At 37.3% G+C, this 14,046-nt stretch overlaps 1 protein-coding gene across 2 annotated transcripts in view; it reads left to right on the plus strand.

Moving 5' to 3' along the window:
- The first annotated feature begins 9,264 nt into the window (after nt 1-9,264).
- The window catches only part of LOC126869062 (troponin I-like), a 40,057-nt gene continuing 35,275 nt past the window's right edge, over nt 9,265-14,046 (plus strand). Inside the window, exon 1 of one of the 2 annotated variants that reach the window (XM_050625207.1) lies at nt 9,265-9,289. The gene's annotated coding sequence lies outside the window, so the exon portion shown is untranslated. The remainder of the gene's footprint in view (nt 9,290-14,046) is intronic. The other variant, XM_050625216.1, reaches the window with a different exon arrangement.

The following is a 14,046-nucleotide window of genomic DNA, read 5'->3' on the forward strand; positions in this document are numbered from 1 at the left end:
AGAATAAGAGAGAAATTTTAGAATTTTATTATGCATTGTGAAAACACATTTGTAAATGAATATTACTCTCAAGCTATTCGATATATTATATTATAAGATTTTCTATAATGTTTATTGCAAAATTTAAAGTTAATGTACCTATTATTAATAATTTTAGAATTGTATTATACCTTGTAAAGATAGATTGGTTGGTTAATATTAGTGTTTTGCCATATACTAAATTCCATATTTTGTGCTACAGAGAAATTATAAAATTTGTTCATGTCTTGATCCAGAAGATTTGTATAATTTCTGTTTAGAAATCTTACTTGTCACACTTCGAAAAAATACTGATTTTGTCATACCATCGATGCTTCGTGGAAGCCCCCATCATAGCCGCTGTCACACGCACAAGAGTCTTATGTCTAATCTTGTGCAGTGGCCAGCAGCTGCATTAGGGTCCATTATTGTTCTTATTTTCTTCTTATGCGAATGGTTTCCACTTAAATAATTTTTTCCCGAAGTTACACAGCTTAAATGGTTGTAAAATGCATAGAACATCTGCGACAGAAACAATGTATTAAAATAAAGGAAAGCATAGGAAACGAGTTTTATCTAGTATGTATAGCATAAATTATTCGATAGATTTCGATTGGCGTTTGAGGACGATTTTCCTAATTCCTTTTGTTCCATAGAATTTAATCGTTATAGATAGCGTTATTATCCTTATTATGATTTATTTAATCTCACTTTTCTCGTAGCTCATAGTTGAAAAAGTGGGATACCAAGTAGTAAAATATGTATAGATGTAATGAATGAATGAGTAAAGTATAACTTGGCTAGCACCTTCTTTTACCACATGTCAATGATGTGGTCTACATATTTCCTCTTATATATACTGTGTACGGATAGTGATTCTATGCTAAATATCTTAAGAAATCAATGCAACGCTTTAGTAGTAATTTCCTAGATGTCCTTTTATTTGTTTAGAGCTGTTTTCTTTATAGAAATTCTTGAACTTCGTATACTCTCTCTTTATAACACGATGTTCAATTTAAACGAAAAATGCACTTCTATATTTATCATGCATCGTCGAATTACATGTTTAACTAATTTGTACTAACACATTTCTAATGGTCACGAGGAAATAACATATATGTAATACATGCCTCGTGTCCATGTAAATACATGAAAAGTATATCCGTACCAAGATAAGTTGTGGGGACCGGACATCTGGTTGTTCTATAGGTTGATAGGATAGTTCGACTTGAATACAAAATTCATCGCCTTCGATTTTCCTACCCGTACATTTCTACGATGAACTTTCCATAGTTTGTACATATCTAGGCTAACTCTTTTTCCGTATTCACCGGAAGTTAGAAACGCCGAACACGATTGATAGTGATGGAGATCAATTTTGAGCAATCGTTACAATCGATGTCGCTACAAAACTCAACCATAGTTTTGTTCTATAAAGAATAAAATATCTTCTTATACTTTTATTACAGATTTGTGAATATCCACAAGTGAAGATTCTGTGACTCGACAGCTTTTGTTAAAAGCTGGTTAGAACATTTTTCGAGGATACCCCTTACAGAATCATAGTTACTCCAAAATTAGCAACCTTGTTCCAAAAGTTGTGACAATAATATCTGATATCAGGATGTTCACATCATAGCATCGAGGTACACCTTTCAATTGGTCCAGTTATATTCCTCCACTCACTTCGTTCACGTATAAAAATAATAAAATTCATGCGGTACGAAGCGTGCTCTATCCACTAAGGGTTGTACGGTGTGTGACAAGTAAATGCCAAACAGAACCTCCGAGTAATCGCACTTGATCAACGTTCTTTTTAAATTGTTTCGGTATCACTACGCGATCGAAGCTAAGCGCAAGTTAATAAACAACGATCTTTGCACTTCTGTCCATGTTCCGAGCACAACTGCCGATACCTTCTTAGTTCACCCTTGGTTATATACTAGGACACCACGTGGTCATCTAATCCACCGACCAATGGCAGGGTGGCTTTAGAATGCATTGGCCAATCAACATTTTCCTTTAAGGTCACAAGACACGTGTTTCTTGGGAAATAAGGGCACAGGCATTACGAACGAAATCGTATTTGCGTTACCGAAGTTGGACGATCGAATAGCAGACACAGGTACACTCTGCTTGCCTAGCTTTTCTTCTCTTTCCTCAATATTCATGTGTTTTGCGATATTTGACGGTATTTTTGCTCATGATCAAGTATCAATAGTTCATTTTATCTATATTTTGATCTCTTTTTTAGTATCTGTATAGAAAAAGTTGACTTTATCAGCAATTTCATTATTCTAAATATATTTTCTTTGGATCACATACGCACATTGAATTCTTATACCTGAAGGGGCATGTAGCAAAAATTGATCTCTATTAACGAAATAAATTTATTGATGGCCTTTCTAGGATCTATATGTTATGTTTTTGTCAGTTACATAAATGCTTTCTATTTCGTTATATAACTTCAGTTCACCCTGTGACCTGGCTATCGCCGTCTGTTAGCAGTCTCGTTGTCTGTAGTGGTGTTTAATGATATTGTGAAGAGGTGAATCCTTAAAACGTATCCCACATACATACCAACGCGAAGCAGGTACCCCGTTAAATAGCTGGATCCGGCATTACGGCGACCTAATTTTTATGCCTTGCTTTAGACCATAATTGTCGCATTAAATTCACGATTTATCATTATTAAAACATCTATAATTCACGCTTTCTACTCTAATCTTATTCCCAAAAGAGTTCTTTTTTCGAATTTATTACAGATATTTTCAAAGTAGTTTAATATCGTATCCATGTCAGAGAAACCATTTATTAAGACCCCTTTCTCATAGTTCAATAGTTTTTTTTTTAATTTGATGGCCAATAGATTTAGATAGACGTAGTTGCAGCTATAGAGTCAAACTAACAGGGATATTATCAATGAGACTGTCGGCGATTTTTACGGCTTCCCACAAAGGAGGTCATGTGATAAAGGACACGAGATACATAGTTGTCAGGTGAAAAATCAAGCTAGAATCATCGTCAATCTCGGTTGCACAAATTTATCTGATATCAAAAGAGCATTGAGAACGATGGCTTAGAGCGTGTGCAAGGAACATCAATGCTAGAAAGCAGCGTAAGAAGTGCGAGTCATTAAGTTCCATTTAACAAATTCTCTAGGTAGAACAGAACCAGTTTTTTCTGTAAAAGTACTTCTTGCCCTGGCTCACTGAAGGACCATCGTTCATCGATTAATAACCAATTGGATATTTCCTATTTGATTCCCGACTATAACTTGAAACTTGAAGAAAGGACGAGTCGTTGAGACGGATAGTTCTGTCAGTGAAGGAGCTGTGTTCGGAATAAGGGTGGAATGCGAGAAGCGGATGAAGATGAGGAGTCATCTAGCTAACCTTACGCCCCTGCTGTACGTTCCCTCTGACCGAAGAGACAACAGCGAAGAGAAAGAAAAAGAGGACGGTGACGGCGGGGGGTAACACTAGCCGAGTAAGCTCTGGACACTTCTCAGGATTCAGGGCTTAGCACCCCTGGATCCTCAGGCTTCACGTCTGCCTGGCCTAACCTGGGACTCCTCCACTGACTCCACCGGTACCCGCTGTCCCCTTTTTTCCGTCTATCTTTCCACCGATCGACAACTTTCTTTTCCGTGTTCTAATTATTCTCCGTTCGTCTAGTCCGCCGTTTTCTAGCATACGATCACGCTGTAATAACAAATAGACGCGTGAAAGAGATTTGCCGAATATGCTATGTAGAAGATGCATACAGAAATCGACCTAAGTTTCTCTTTAACCTTTAAAGGCTATCATGGGTGAAATTTCACCCCAAGCGAATTTTGTTTTAATATTATCGTCCTGTGGTAAAACTATCGCAGTTTTATTATTTGTAAACTTATTATTTGTAAACACTGTAACATATAATTTTTCTGCTCTTCATAATAAGGGCTCTTACGTTTTATCTATCACGGTAATACAACATAATGATACTGAGACATTTAATTCTTTCACTGTGAAAGATCGCCGTACGATCTCGCCGAAAACTCTAAATTGTTAAGACTTATAATCGTCACGACGATATATGAAACGCTATGTGTTTCCTATTTTAAAATCTATCATATGGGAAGCACATATACAGTGGATAAGTAATCATATCCAAAATATACATGAAATAACAATTTCTTTCAATTGTGCAACATAGTTATTGCAGCACGTCGCTATTTTAATTTACATTGAAAATGTTGATTCTACCTGTTACCTTCGTTAACTTTTTAAACTAGAAAAGCTGTGCTACGGTGATCTTTTATCCACGATAGCTTGTAAAAGTGAATGGTAACCGGAAGATCTGAATCGTGCATAGAATGTACATTGCACATGCATCTGTAATCATGCATTTCTAGCTACAAAATTCATGGAATTTGTATACCTTGGTGGAGTTGTTCAATTGGTTCAATTGGTCAAGTTGCTTCAATTCATTTCTTGTTAGAAGGCGTAAGTGTTTCCCACGACGATTATGGCGAATTCGTTGATCATATAGGTACCCACCTTAAGTTTATGTCATATTTCATATCGCAATTTTACAATGAAATAAGACAGAAACATAAGACGGCTTTCCTATGTTATTCCGTTTTTGGTGTTGTCATTTTCTTCGTTCTTGCAGTTGATTCCTCTTCCATCTTCAGCATGATGGTTACAAGAATGATGAGTAGGATTACAAGTATAACTTTGCGATTGTCCTAACATCATGTATGTTCTTGTCTATAGTGAAATAATGGTACTGACGCCATTGTACAAAGAATTTGCTATGCGATATAGTGGACAACCATGCACTGCAGTGTCAGATTGGTATTACATATCAGAAGGGTGGGCACGAGTTAGGATTTCAAACCAAGTCCCTTTACAAAGATGCGTCACTTATTTTTCTTTTTCGTTTTCGTCATCTTTTAATAAATTAAAGTATTGCATACTTAAACTGTTGGGCTATTACAATAATATTCTAGGTCTATAAACAAGTGCGCACCTTTTTTTAACAATATACAACGCACAGTAGGGAATGAATTTATGTAATTTATTATATATAACATTGTGTTTTTCTTAGCAAATAACAGTTATTATTTATATAGGTCTTTTAAACAAGAATTGAAAAAGGTGAAAGGCAAAGTAAGATATTTAAACGTTTTAGCAAAAGAAGTAGATTAATTGCAGTGATTAGATTAAGAGAAATATATTTGGAAAAAAGAAGGAAACGTTGCATACAGGTGCCTAGACAGTTGCATACGAATATACGCACGTGAAGTTGCATAAGAAGCCCTAAATCTGCTTGAGGTAAACGGGATTAATCTCATCCACCCCACGCGAAGCCTTGTCAATCTCATTGGCGTAGAAAAATAGAGTTCTTCTGTGAATTACAATTTTTTTGGTTCTAACGAGATTCCGTTGTTCGTTTTTAAGACTTCCAGCTTTTCAAAATATCGCTCTGCTGCTCTACATATTATTACACTCTATCTGAGTTTTCGTTAAAAATTAAGCGGTTAATATTAAACTGTTAAACTGAATGTTAAACTCTTAAAAATGTAGAATCTAGTTCATATAGACATGATATGTTATAAAGTAATATCTTCATTTGAATTTTGAAATAATAACAGTTTAAAATAATTGTAGGAATAATACAGAATGCCACAGAGAGCATATTGTGACGGTTAACTATTTTGAATTACAACAAAATAAATGTTATAACAAATATTAATATTGTTTATCTGTTAACAATGGAATACATTTTACATGATACATATACAATATTTTGGAATACATTTTATATGTATAATAATATCATTTGTTGCTTTAAATTCCATTTAGAACTAACAGCTATGTTAATTATATATCATCATATAGATTTCTAAACATGTAATTAATTATATAAATTTTCTCTTCTGCGTTATAAATTTCGAGAGATTGTAAAAAAAAACAATAGTTTAAAAACTGATCATGCTAGATTTTATGTGAGTAGCAGGCAACAGTGTCTAACTAGACATGCTATTTAAATCTATTTTCCAAAGGTTAATCGCTACACTATAATCTCCATATTACATTTTATTTCAATCACTAGATTTATATTTATTAGATAATAAAATCAGTACAAACAGAAGATTTTTTCTGCATATTCAACGAATCGTTTTTTGTCGTTTGGATAATTTGTGCAATAACAGAACGAGGAGACAGAGTGTACATATATTAAATTCGATTTTTTGAAATGTTGTTTATACCGGTAGATAGCCTCGATCTTCAACGGTAGCATTTGTGCGACGGCGGCCGGCATCATGACGTCCCAGATTACACGATTTCGCGTATTCACATAATTTCTAATTATTCCGTTTCGTCACAACACTCGTATGTTAGAAATTTACTTTTCCGAGTTTATAAACAAACGTTTGTTGAACACCGATCGTGTACGACGCGTTTGCCAAAATAACTTGTCGGTTTCTCAAAGTTTAACCCGCCATCTGGTATGCTTCAGAAATACTAATCGGGTTGTTTGATGTTCGCAAATTTTATACAGCTGTTTTATTTTCTAATCTTTGAATAATTAACAAATTTTTGCTGCCAGAAGGAACATGTTTCATGCTAAAACTATATTGTGTATTTAAACGTTGCTGGTAGCGCGATAGTAAATGTTCTTAAATATTCACGAGATTAATATCTATAATGAAAGATAACTATTACAGGTTTAGGAAACGAAATTTATCAGACATTTCATAAATGTTTGAATCAAGCCACGTGATGGAAAATCGATATTACATAACGAATTTTCATTAAAAAAATATTATACATATCGACGTTAATTTTAGCGTTAACAATATTTTCCTTAAATATTAAAAAATGAATCCTTTAATGTTTTAATAATAAAAGTAATACAGCAATCAATAGCATAATCATCTAATAAAACGATAACAGTATTCATTCAAAGACTCAGCGTTAGTAGGGCAATGGTTCGTAAGTAGAAGTGTCTCGTGCTCGGTCAGACATCTCTCACTGCGCGCTGACCACGATTTTCTTTCGAGTAACGCAATATTTCGTAGTCCGGACACTAAACCATCCTAGTATGTTCGTAACCGGTTCTTGCCACATTTACCAATAGTCATCAAACCACTTGTTTCCTTTACCAACCCTTGCACTAGGGTTACCGATGTGTCATGCATTTATCGACCTACCTTGGTATTGCAGTTTGCAGCCTTGCTACTTGTTTATCCTTTTTATTCTTCTCTTCTCTCTTTTTTTACAATACATATTTTTTACAATTTTCACCCTGCGTTGATTTTGAAGTTATAACGCTCGAACATTTTAGGGGGGTTGTTCAAGGTTGAACAAGCAATTCTCTTTTTTTACATAGAATATGACATTCAATTATTAACAGCCAGTGATTATACAGTTACACTAAAGCGTATTTAAATCTGAATTAATGTCAACGATAATGTCGCATCCATGACGTGGGTCATTTGATGACGTCAAAGAAAAGTTGACTATATCAGGACACTGAACTCGTTTCAACAGCTACAAAGGGAAAAGCTAGAGGTACAGCGAAACTGGGGCAAAAACAGGTATAAGAGAGTATGGTTGAAGTGCAATTTTCGTACTTTGGTGGTAAAAATTGATTGAGAATACTCTGGTGCGAAATTGAACGTAATGAAAACTAGGACTAATATTAATAGCGGTGTACTATAGCTCAGACGTGAAATTTTCAAGTTGTGTATAAATAATTCGACCGTGCAAGCAATGTTTTAAAGGTCAGTTAACACGTAGTGAAATATATAGCAATAGATCCGTCAGGCTTTTAAAGACGAAGCGATGATATACTTGACATTAGGTTTCGTTAAGGACAAGCGATCGTTTTTAGTGAAATTAGATTCGGTTAATTGAAATTAATTCGTCTTTGCATTCAAGAATTATCTCGATAGCGCATATCGATAACAAAACACGATAAAGCAAAGCGCGATTATTTCCTTGTTCGCGTTGAGAACTGAGCTTCTTTACGTCGCGCTTGTTGGGGTCGTTCATCGGGGGTGGTTCTATAAATAGCGCGCCACCTAATATATAGGTATTCAGGTCAGCAGAAGGTAAGCCAAGGGCGGCTTGTTCAAGATTTTCAACGATGCGTGATTTTTCTACAGCTACCTCGTTTTAGCCAATGACATTTATTACTCGCACTTTTTCTTTCGATTTAACTTTCATGGCGGGAATTTTATAGCGGCAATTAACTTATCTTGTGCTTCTGAGTTAAAAGCGGACTTCGACGAAATAAATAGAAATACGATAATTCTGAAAACTTACCTGCGGAAATAATTATTGAAAGTATGACGCATCTGTTAAGTGGATGGATGATCTCTATCGGAGGTGCAGAAATATTTGGCTCGATCTGTGTAGCTCTATTCTTCGTATGAACTATGATTCGAAGGATTTCAAGCTTAATTACCGTACAAGAGTTGTGAAGTACCGCGTACCTTTCCAGCGGAACAACTTAAGGAGACACCTAGAACGTCTCGTGGGTTGACCTAGTTTCTCCCATGAACGTGTATTCCATTGACCTAAGATGGTTGCCAGGCAACAGCACACCATGGGCCTTGGATATTTTGGCAGAAGTGCAACGACTTCAATTCTCAAGAAGGTTTTTATTTCGATACGTTGGCTTGGCATGTCGTATCGTACGAAGAACTTTGCAGGAATGCAGAGAACGAAAATAGAAGAGAGCATGAAACATCTAAATTTTCTCCTCCACGATCACTGTTAACGAAACTACCAACGATATACGTATATATACTACTTTCTAAATAGTTTTATCGTCCGAACAAATTGACACTCGATCACTATTTTCCGCGAATCAGCGACTCAACACTCGCAATATTTATCAATGAGTCTGATCGCCGTTTTCCATCACCGGATGTAGCTGCACGTCCTTGAAAGAATAGCGAGAGTAGTTACCGAAATCGGAGGTTGCTTAGTAGGATATGCACTCTCACTCACTCACAATCAATCTGATCTCATCTCTTTTCACTCATCCTCTTTCTCTCTCTATTTCAGGTGCGTGTCGTTGTCATACTACTTGGTGGGGAGAGATTGTGAATGACGCAAGTCATAGGAAATCTGGGTCACCGGGTCATGCTACTCCATCCCTTGTGAGCTCCTCTTCAATGGGGCTTTATTTATGAAACTCGATGTCACACGATCAAAGATGTACCTGGTGAACAGGTTCGTTATGCGATTAACGTGAATGAGGAACGAAGGTAAGTTTACGTAGATCTCCACCAAGCAAATCTTTCGTCACATGCGATGTATTTTCACTCGCGAATCGTGTTTACGGGACCAAACAGTTGGGATTGAATGCGAATAAGATTTCTCATTCGAAGATCGATGGATCCGTTCTGCTACGATAACGTAGCAGAGTAAAATTTTCTAAAGAAGAGCAAATACTGGAGATTTTGTGAGAGATAGGAACAACCACAAGACACTAGGTACATGGTGATAGGTGTTTCGAGATGAATCGTTTAACGTATATTAGAACAAAATTTGTCTTCGAAAGAAGAAAAAGAAACGCTGCATAAATAAATATGTAGGAAATAGGACTAGCCACGAGAAACTATTGGTTTATTTAGAAATAAAAGAACGATTTCATTTAAATATGTATAGTTTCATGATTCGATGATTTGAAAGTTTCGACATCGATCGATTTTCTAACTATAGGAAAATTTATTTTTACGATAAAAGGAAAAGATAAACGACTAGAATAAATAGATGGAGAAAAAGTTGTACAAATAGAGGAGGAGGAAGAAAAAGGAGAAATAAACGCGGGAAGAGAAGGAAGGTACGTCAGGTTGAAGAAGGTGTAACGTACGGCGACCTCTCGGTCCGCACAGCCTTGGAAAACTGGGGCTTTGAACTGTCATGCACCATTTCCCGATGCCTATTGCAGCCAGCATGAGAAGAGTTAGGGGTAGGGGGTACAAGCGCATGTAGTCTGTCTCTATGACGTCAGTGAGGTAACGGCCAATCCTGTGTCCGCATTCTACTGACGTCACCACCTCCCCCGAGGTGACGTGCATTCCAAGGAAAAGAGGGGAACAGAGTGTCGATGTACAGGATTGTCGAGGGATAAAGGGGGTCGCAGGAAGGTGCAGGATGGCGAGGATAAGTAGTGCAGCATATTTTGATCCAATTAACGGTGTGGAAAAAAAAGAAAACATTTTAGATAGCCTTTTTCTTTGTTTCACGATCGATCTTCATTTTCCAGTAATCGATTACCTTCGTTTCAATACCGTTCGTTACAGTTCCCGAAATTCTAATTTAAAGCTTTTCGTTAAAAATGTTAGAGGCATTTTATTGTTTGTGTCTGAAATTGTTTTTTTTCTTTTGGAAAGAATTAATAGTTATTCTTACAATATTCAATATCGTTAAAAATTCAAAATACTAAGAATTGAATTATAACTTTTCGTAGTAAATATTGAAATTTCGAAATGTAGGTTTACGTTAGAAAAACGGCGACCAGTTCGCTGAATCGAATGCACCGGGTGAAAAGTAGGACAATGACGCTACCTGCTAGAGCTGCGTCATACTTGCGGGTCCGTTGAATTTTTTATGAATAATTTAAAAATTAATTGATTAATCGATCGTCGCTGAAAACATTGCACGGACTATATTTGATGCTGTAGGTTTTATTGAAAAACTGCAAAGGACATGTTTACGGATGAAAATGACCTTTAAATTCTCGGCAGGAGAGCGTGTTTGCGTTAAAAGCTGTTGGAGAAAATGCTTCAAAGCTAAAGTGTCATGGACAAATTAAGTACGGAAATTTGTTGCAAAATTTAGAATGTGATATTTTCAATTTTTATACTTTGGCTACAACGTTTGAAATTTTATCCATATAAATAAAAAAAAATATAATAAATAAAAAAGAATTACGATATTTCGTTTTCAAGCGAAAGCGAAAGGTGTGCGTGATTTTCCAGCTATAGTCTTGTCTGTCGGGAATTTTGCGTGGGTGTGTGTTTGGGTTTTACTCGGACCACGTGTTCGTTTGTCAGTATAGTTGCATCGAAATGATCTTTGATTTCTTAAATAGTAACTATTTATCGTATCTAAAAATGATCTTCGATTTAATGAATTGTCCTCTTGTATTTAATCTAATACCAATCGACGATTCAAAGAACTACATTCCAAAGAGATTTAATAGGAAACCTCGTTGTTAGAAACAAGTACCATCTATCGCTATTTACTTGTCCGATAGTCAAGTACATAAATTTCCCCGCCAACAAAACGTACTACTGACTACTTACGACATTCCGCAACAAACGAAACACCCAGACGACACTTTCTGATATCCTCTTTAGCGACAACATTTTCTCCCGACGTACACTTCAGATTGTCAAATTATCTTGCGTTAAGTCTTTCGTTAAAGCCCGTTTTCTTACAATTTCTAACGAATTTAATTTCTTCCGAGACGAACCACGTTCTTCTTAAATTTTTCAATAAAAGCTCGCATATTTTTATGGTGCCATTCTATGATCGATTTTTAGAGACACGCGAAAATCTGACTCTACGAACATCTCGACGAAACTCGACTATTTTCTGTGACGAAATCTATCTAACGAGAAACGAGAGCAAAGTATTCGAGAGAGCGGATCTATCCTCGAATTCGCGCGTCTCAGTGATCGAGGCCGAACTGCAGTCGGGCTAAAGTCCGACGGATCTCGACGACTTTCCACTCGGAGGCCGAGGCTGCCAGGTTTGAATGGAGCTATCTTGCGATTGGTCGGACAGTCAGTGACGTCACTGCATTGATTGTCCCGCGCACGCCGCACCACGTGGCCCATCGAAGATTTCTCTCTCCCTCTTTCTCTTCCTCTCCTCTCTCTTCCTCTTTCTCTCTCTCTCTCTCTCTCTCTCTCATCTTTTTTTCTCTCGTCTCGTTCTTTTTTTCGTCCCTCTCCGTCTTCTTTTCGCTCGCTAGAAAACTGCTTAGAAGAGGGTTGCTTTGCCAAGGGGATGGACGAGATTCTTGCTGGAATCTGTCTTACGTCTGGCCCCCAAACATCAACGACTTAAGGTCTGCCTGAAGTCTTCTTATTTTCCTTCGAGTTATTTGCTTCAAGTACGCGTCTATCTTTGAGGTACACTCAAGAAATTCGCGAACCTATACCAAAGTTTTCTTCACTTTCATTTCTTTTTTTCAAACCGATTGCCTTTGCTTGCCTCGGCGTTGTTCGATAAATTCATTAAATACATAATGCGCTTTCCCTTTAATTCTCTAGCTCTAAAGAATTGATCAAGGTTATTGCGGCAAATTTCCTTTAGGACGGACGAAACGAACGATATATTTTCGCTCGATATCGATTCGATTCGCAGAAAATAGAGCGATGACTATCGTAGGCATGTCCATTTTCGTACAAAGGTCCTTCGAGTCGAAGGTCAGTGACGTCGCCGACCTTCCTAAATATTTTCCAATCGATACGCTTACCTTGTAACTATCTCCTCCTGACTCGTCGCGGGATAAATATTAAGGTCATATCGACCGGTGTCACCGTTCGATCGCGCAGATTTCTTTTCCGCGGACGCGTACAGAAACCTGCACAGTTCGTACGTAGTTGATGTTTGTTCTGAATGCCTAATGCGACAATTCCAAAAATATCTCGTTGAAGAAGCAGCCACGGCGGCGGCGGCGATGACGGTGGTGGTGCCGGCGACAGAACCATCACCACCACCACCACCACCACCACCACCACCACCACCGTGGATACTCTTCTCCGGCAACCTCATTCACCTACTTTTCTCCCCTGCTGCACTGTACGCTTGCTTTTCGTGCTGTGAGATTCTTTCGTCTATCTTACTACAGAAATATTATCCTTCTTCTTAACATCATACATTTCGTCCTTCTCAAATCAATTCAATCTTGTATTATATATTACATTATATCAACCGTGAAAACGATGAATTCTTGGCAAATATTTTTTCAAACGTGTAATGTCGGATTGATTTGAAAAAAATATACATGTGCAGTATGCGTCATTGAGAGATGCCATAATTTCATCCTGAAATTGATGTCCTGCGTTACAGCAGGCTCTGTCCTTTCCTCTTGTTCCGGCTGTAACAGAGATGCTGAGAGTTAAATGTATGAAAGAAAAGGACGGATAGATGGCCAGCCAGGCACTGGGGGTGTCAGGTCGATGCACCCCTTCGCTCGCTTGCCAACGAGGGTTCGACGCCCTGCGTCGCCCCCTGACGTCATTCGTTCGCCCTGACCCCACCTCCCCGCGCCTTCTGCTTCGCCGGCACCGACGAAATGTCGAGAGCTCGGTAGACTAAGTTTTCGTCCTTCGAAAACTGGATTCTGTGGCTCCTTCCTTTCGCAGCTTCCACTCACGATTGTTTTTTAGGTCAGATTCTAACTCGCGAATTGGCTCGATGCGATTTTTAATTGGTCCCTTGTCTCGTGTTGTGCTTTCGTTAGTCATCGTTGATTCTTTTCTACACGAAGCGAAGCTCATTTTTATTTGTGTTTTCTTTTCGCTCTTCGTCGATCGTATGGGCGGTTGTAAAATCTTATTTCCCGTTGTTATAAATTTTAATGTATGTTTTTTTTTATAATTAGGTTGAATTCGAGGCTGAATTTTAAAACGTAGTCTATGAATGATCCTCGAATGCGTGTCGGAATAAACATGCAATATATCGTAAGACGATGAATTTTGATGATTAGCACGGCCTCGAACACCGAATGAGTTATCGCGATGTTTCTCTTGATTGCGATTCAGAGCTTGGCTAACACGTTAAAATTGCTATTTACGCGTCAACTCATAATACGTATGTATATTATCCGCTAAATAAATCCGTCTTGATTGACTCTTATAATTTTCAGTTGAACGATTTCCTTTAACGATTCTATAATTTCCTTAATTATTAACTGTGCTGCGATTTTTTAACGTTTCGCTACAATTTCATCTTCTTGATCTTAGGAATATCGCGATTTTTAATAAAATTATTGCACACACTA

This window comes from Bombus huntii, chromosome 8 (genome assembly GCF_024542735.1).
Source record: "Bombus huntii isolate Logan2020A chromosome 8, iyBomHunt1.1, whole genome shotgun sequence".
Taxonomy (NCBI): Eukaryota; Metazoa; Arthropoda; class Insecta; order Hymenoptera; family Apidae; genus Bombus; species Bombus huntii.